The sequence below is a fragment of the Sorex fumeus genome, unplaced genomic scaffold (assembly GCF_029834395.1).
Source record: "Sorex fumeus unplaced genomic scaffold, SorFum_2.1 ptg000003l, whole genome shotgun sequence".
NCBI classification, from domain to species: Eukaryota; Metazoa; Chordata; class Mammalia; order Eulipotyphla; family Soricidae; genus Sorex; species Sorex fumeus.
The window spans coordinates 30,536,425-30,543,404 of NW_026606060.1; the positions used below are offsets into that span (position 1 = coordinate 30,536,425).

Genomic DNA, 6,980 nt, shown 5'->3' on the forward strand with positions numbered 1-6,980 from the left:
CCCCCCACGAGCGGCTCTCCGGCACGGCCACGGCCCCGGAGGCACAAGGACTTAGCACAGAGAACCAGCTGCTTGGAGCAGAAAAGCAAATGGACTTGTGTTGATCCGCGCCACCAAGCCTGCCCGGAGGGGGAAGGGCGTTGACCAGCCCGCCTGCTCCTCTCTGGAAAGAAAGATGGCGGCCGCACGGGAGCCTTGTGGAAAGCGGGTTTGAGCCGGGCTCGGGGGAGCGGCGGGGACCTCATGGGAAGGGGGGCTTTGTGGGCCGTCCCCCACGCCCCACCAAGGTCGCCAGCTGCCCCCCACGAGCGGCTCTCCGGCACGGCCACGGCCCCGGAGGCACAAGGACTTAGCACAGAGAACCAGCCGCTTGGAGCAGAAAAGCAAATGGACTTGTGTTGATCCGCGCCACCAAGCCTGCCCGGAGGGGGAAGGGCGTTGACCAGCCCGCCTGCTCCTCTCTGGAAAGAAAGATGGCGGCCGCACGGGAGCCTTGTGGAAAGCGGGTTTGAGCCGGGCTCGGGGGAGCGGCGGGGACCTCATGGGAAGGGGGGCTTTGTGGGCCGTCCCCCACGCCCCACCAAGGTCGCCAGCTGCCCCCCACGAGCGGCTCTCCGGCACGGCCACGGCCCCGGAGGCACAAGGACTTAGCACAGAGAACCAGCTGCTTGGAGCAGAAAAGCAAATGGACTTGTGTTGATCCGCGCCACCAAGCCTGCCCGGAGGGGGAAGGGCGTTGACCAGCCCGCCTGCTCCTCTCTGGAAAGAAAGATGGCGGCCGCACGGGAGCCTTGTGGAAAGCGGGTTTGAGCCGGGCTCGGGGGAGCGGCGGGGACCTCATGGGAAGGGGGGCTTTGTGGGCCGTCCCCCACGCCCCACCAAGGTCGCCAGCTGCCCCCCACGAGCGGCTCTCCGGCACGGCCACGGCCCCGGAGGCACAAGGACTTAGCACAGAGAACCAGCCGCTTGGAGCAGAAAAGCAAATGGACTTGTGTTGATCCGCGCCACCAAGCCTGCCCGGAGGGGGAAGGGCGTTGACCAGCCCGCCTGCTCCTCTCTGGAAAGAAAGATGGCGGCCGCACGGGAGCCTTGTGGAAAGCGGGTTTGAGCCGGGCTCGGGGGAGCGGCGGGGACCTCATGGGAAGGGGGGCTTTGTGGGCCGTCCCCCACGCCCCACCAAGGTCGCCAGCTGCCCCCCACGAGCGGCTCTCCGGCACGGCCACGGCCCCGGAGGCACAAGGACTTAGCACAGAGAACCAGCTGCTTGGAGCAGAAAAGCAAATGGACTTGTGTTGATCCGCGCCACCAAGCCTGCCCGGAGGGGGAAGGGCGTTGACCAGCCCGCCTGCTCCTCTCTGGAAAGAAAGATGGCGGCCGCACGGGAGCCTTGTGGAAAGCGGGTTTGAGCCGGGCTCGGGGGAGCGGCGGGGACCTCATGGGAAGGGGGGCTTTGTGGGCCGTCCCCCACGCCCCACCAAGGTCGCCAGCTGCCCCCCACGAGCGGCTCTCCGGCACGGCCACGGCCCCGGAGGCACAAGGACTTAGCACAGAGAACCAGCTGCTTGGAGCAGAAAAGCAAATGGACTTGTGTTGATCCGCGCCACCAAGCCTGCCCGGAGGGGGAAGGGCGTTGACCAGCCCGCCTGCTCCTCTCTGGAAAGAAAGATGGCGGCCGCACGGGAGCCTTGTGGAAAGCGGGTTTGAGCCGGGCTCGGGGGAGCGGCGGGGACCTCATGGGAAGGGGGGCTTTGTGGGCCGTCCCCCACGCCCCACCAAGGTCGCCAGCTGCCCCCCACGAGCGGCTCTCCGGCACGGCCACGGCCCCGGAGGCACAAGGACTTAGCACAGAGAACCAGCTGCTTGGAGCAGAAAAGCAAATGGACTTGTGTTGATCCGCGCCACCAAGCCTGCCCGGAGGGGGAAGGGCGTTGACCAGCCCGCCTGCTCCTCTCTGGAAAGAAAGATGGCGGCCGCACGGGAGCCTTGTGGAAAGCGGGTTTGAGCCGGGCTCGGGGGAGCGGCGGGGACCTCATGGGAAGGGGGGCTTTGTGGGCCGTCCCCCACGCCCCACCAAGGTCGCCAGCTGCCCCCCACGAGCGGCTCTCCGGCACGGCCACGGCCCCGGAGGCACAAGGACTTAGCACAGAGAACCAGCCGCTTGGAGCAGAAAAGCAAATGGACTTGTGTTGATCCGCGCCACCAAGCCTGCCCGGAGGGGGAAGGGCGTTGACCAGCCCGCCTGCTCCTCTCTGGAAAGAAAGATGGCGGCCGCACGGGAGCCTTGTGGAAAGCGGGTTTGAGCCGGGCTCGGGGGAGCGGCGGGGACCTCATGGGAAGGGGGGCTTTGTGGGCCGTCCCCCACGCCCCACCAAGGTCGCCAGCTGCCCCCCACGAGCGGCTCTCCGGCACGGCCACGGCCCCGGAGGCACAAGGACTTAGCACAGAGAACCAGCTGCTTGGAGCAGAAAAGCAAATGGACTTGTGTTGATCCGCGCCACCAAGCCTGCCCGGAGGGGGAAGGGCGTTGACCAGCCCGCCTGCTCCTCTCTGGAAAGAAAGATGGCGGCCGCACGGGAGCCTTGTGGAAAGCGGGTTTGAGCCGGGCTCGGGGGAGCGGCGGGGACCTCATGGGAAGGGGGGCTTTGTGGGCCGTCCCCCACGCCCCACCAAGGTCGCCAGCTGCCCCCCACGAGCGGCTCTCCGGCACGGCCACGGCCCCGGAGGCACAAGGACTTAGCACAGAGAACCAGCCGCTTGGAGCAGAAAAGCAAATGGACTTGTGTTGATCCGCGCCACCAAGCCTGCCCGGAGGGGGAAGGGCGTTGACCAGCCCGCCTGCTCCTCTCTGGAAAGAAAGATGGCGGCCGCACGGGAGCCTTGTGGAAAGCGGGTTTGAGCCGGGCTCGGGGGAGCGGCGGGGACCTCATGGGAAGGGGGGCTTTGTGGGCCGTCCCCCACGCCCCACCAAGGTCGCCAGCTGCCCCCCACGAGCGGCTCTCCGGCACGGCCACGGCCCCGGAGGCACAAGGACTTAGCACAGAGAACCAGCTGCTTGGAGCAGAAAAGCAAATGGACTTGTGTTGATCCGCGCCACCAAGCCTGCCCGGAGGGGGAAGGGCGTTGACCAGCCCGCCTGCTCCTCTCTGGAAAGAAAGATGGCGGCCGCACGGGAGCCTTGTGGAAAGCGGGTTTGAGCCGGGCTCGGGGGAGCGGCGGGGACCTCATGGGAAGGGGGGCTTTGTGGGCCGTCCCCCACGCCCCACCAAGGTCGCCAGCTGCCCCCCACGAGCGGCTCTCCGGCACGGCCACGGCCCCGGAGGCACAAGGACTTAGCACAGAGAACCAGCCGCTTGGAGCAGAAAAGCAAATGGACTTGTGTTGATCCGCGCCACCAAGCCTGCCCGGAGGGGGAAGGGCGTTGACCAGCCCGCCTGCTCCTCTCTGGAAAGAAAGATGGCGGCCGCACGGGAGCCTTGTGGAAAGCGGGTTTGAGCCGGGCTCGGGGGAGCGGCGGGGACCTCATGGGAAGGGGGGCTTTGTGGGCCGTCCCCCACGCCCCACCAAGGTCGCCAGCTGCCCCCCACGAGCGGCTCTCCGGCACGGCCACGGCCCCGGAGGCACAAGGACTTAGCACAGAGAACCAGCTGCTTGGAGCAGAAAAGCAAATGGACTTGTGTTGATCCGCGCCACCAAGCCTGCCCGGAGGGGGAAGGGCGTTGACCAGCCCGCCTGCTCCTCTCTGGAAAGAAAGATGGCGGCCGCACGGGAGCCTTGTGGAAAGCGGGTTTGAGCCGGGCTCGGGGGAGCGGCGGGGACCTCATGGGAAGGGGGGCTTTGTGGGCCGTCCCCCACGCCCCACCAAGGTCGCCAGCTGCCCCCCACGAGCGGCTCTCCGGCACGGCCACGACTCCAGGGCACAGAAACCAATCTCTTAATTAGCTAACTTTTAATAGAAATTCTTCCAGGGTCAATAAGTAAAATAGCAGAAATTCAAAACCGCGCGGCCGCTATTGCGGCCGCGCGACCTCATTTTATTCTTAAACCAAGTTGTAGAAAGCAAATCATTTCACAACGCTGTTTCAGCATGTCTGATTGGGGGGGGGGGAGTGGGTCGTAAGCTCTAAACAATAGTTGTGCATCTTCTATCGAAATAATCTATCTAGTCAAAGTAGATAGAGTATTAACTAGAACTCATCTGCCTCACAAGAATTGGGAGGGGTGGGAGGTGGGGGTCTATTGGGGTTCGGGGTTAAAAATGAGTATTGGTAAAGGGAAATGTGTTCGGTATCTACATGACTGAGACCTAAACCCGAAAGCTCTGTAACTTTTCCCACAGTGATTCAATAAATAAATAAATTATAAAAAAAAAAAAAAAAAAGAGAACATGCTTCTCTCTGGAGAGGAAAAAGCAGAGAGAGATATATGTTCAAGGGAAAGCCCAGGCTAGAAAAAGCAAGTCTCACTTTTCTATTCTTATTTTACAAGCCAAAATTTATCTCCATCTGCTTTTATTCCTATCCAGAACAACAGGATAATTTGAAATGACTATCTTATTATTGTGACTTAAAGTAATATTATATTAAGGCTAAGATATGTAGGAGAAAAATAAAAAACATACATTATAAAATTTATAAGTTTCTTTGTTGCTTGTTCAACAATTATTCAGTGCTCATGTTGTTACTTTTTGGGGCAGTCGCTTCTGAAGCAAGCACAAAGGACATATTGATCTTACCCTCCAGGCTTGCTGTCTAGACAAGTTTGTATGACAGAGTTGAGAGAATGCTGAATGGTCCCACAGCTTGCTCAAAGGCTATCATTCCATTCCAATAATCATACTTCCATACAAAATTAAATAATCAAAAACTAAAGAGTTATTTCCAAGGAATTGTCAACTAAGAACAAAGTAGTTGCATTTATTTAAAACTCGATTTGTCTAAAAAAATCAGAATATATTTTAAAAGTAAATACCTCATGCAGACTTTAAAAAATATAAATATCAAAATTTAAACAATGGAAATATCAATAGAAAATAATGACTTCTAATCCAATTTTCCAGAGCTTCCACATGAAGACATCCTTCTCATCCTCTGAAATATACTGTATCTTCACAGCCCTGAGCAGAACTGCATAGGTGTTGACCTTGTCAGTACAATCCTGCTATTTCCAGTTGAGTTCAATAAGATCAATAGTCTTTTGTACAAGCCTCCCAGATGTTTTGGACAAGATAAGCTTTTCATTTTAATTATGGAATGCAATAAGATTTTATAAGTGAAAATGAAATTATTTTTATGTTCTCTCTTTGGTAACTAATTTGAATACTTTGGAAAGTTATGAGTAATGTGAGCTAATTTTCCAATTGATGACACACTAGGTGAGCATGAGGAAGTCATACAATTGTAGGAAAATTAATATTTAAATAAGCCCACAAATACTTGTTTCAATAGCAGATATACTGAAATTGGAACAATACAGAGAAAATTAGCCTAGTCTCTGTTCAAATATGACAAATTTTTAAAATGGCCCATAAAAAGAAGTAATTTTATGAGCAAGTTTTTTTTTAATATTATGACTTAAGTCCCTCAGTCTCCAGAAATCAAAAAACATGCCTTGGGATTATAATTATAAAAAAATCATCTTTTATTTGTAATCAACAAACAAGTTTTTTAAGTTAACTTTGTATGATATAATTGTTTTAGTTTAAAAATAATTTAGCTATCATGAATGTTACCCCTTAATTTAATCATTATGTCATTAATCATCAGAAAAGATAATTTAGTAGAACTAATGGTCTAGTTTTACATTTATTCACAATGATGTACTATTAAGGGAAAACATAACCTTTAAATTATTGTTGTCTAAAATATATATATTTCATCCAAATCTTTAAAATAATTTTACTGGACCATAAAATGGAATGCCTATTTTTGTTTTTACAAAATTAGAAAGACACTGTTCTTAAAACATTGAAAGATACCAATAATGGGATAGAGAGAGAGTACACAGGGATTAGAGTTCTTTATCACTACCTGGCTCTCTGAGCACTGCCGGGTGTGGCCCTGGTGGCCTTCAAGCTCCATGGGGTAGCTCTTGTGGTCACCTGCCCTGCAGGTCCTGAGAGGCATAACAGCCTCTGGGACACAACATTGAAGGGCTGATCCAGTTTGCCAGATGAAATTGTGCTTCCCATCCTGTCTGAGATATACTGTATCTTCACAGCCCTGAGCAGAACTGCATAGGTACTGACCTTGTTAATACAATTCTGCTGTTTCCAGTTGAGTTCAATGAGATCAGTAAACTATTGTCTTCTGTCTACTGTCTTCAGAAGTTAGCAGGCCCCATGCTCAAAAATTAAAGAAATTTTATGAAAGCTTTTCAATTTGTTATTATAGATAATATAAGTAATGGTAAACATGTTAATTACTGATTATTAATAAATATTACTGATTTATATTGGAAATTTTCTCAACATTGGAGTATCCAAAGTAGTTAAATTGATAAATATCTTCTTTCAAAAATTGTCTGTTTAAAATATTAAGCTTTAAAATACTAAACTTTAGCTGGAGAGATAGTAGTTGTTTTACATATGGTCAACCCAGATTCAATCTCCTGCACCCCATATGGTTTCCTGAGCCACACCAAGAGTGATCACTGAGTATAGAGCCAAGAGTAAGCTCTGAATACTGCTGAGTGTGGCCTGAGACAAAATTAAATTAAATTAAATTTGAAGTCTAGAAATATTGTTTGGAAGTTCTAGCAAGGGAGCGCAGCTATTTGTATACCCTCTACCAAAGACGGGTCTGTCTCTATTCGGGGAAGGCCATCCTCTTAGACTGAGCACACAGCTTCAGGAGGGATGCACATGGAGCAGTGAGGGAGGAAGGGGACAACCCCTAGCCAGCCAGATCAGCTGAATCAACCGAATCAACCATGGAGATCAATGGGGTGACAGATGTCTCAGCCAGATTGCCCTCACATCTGGC

General features: G+C 53.2%; 1 non-coding gene across 1 annotated transcript; it reads left to right on the top strand.

The window, feature by feature from the left end:
* Positions 1-5,432: 5,432 nt before the first annotated feature.
* Positions 5,433-5,535, top strand: LOC130029222 (U6 spliceosomal RNA). The gene has a single exon (XR_008793294.1). It is a non-coding gene; the product is annotated as a U6 spliceosomal RNA (small nuclear RNA).
* The last annotated feature ends 1,445 nt before the right edge of the window (positions 5,536-6,980 follow it).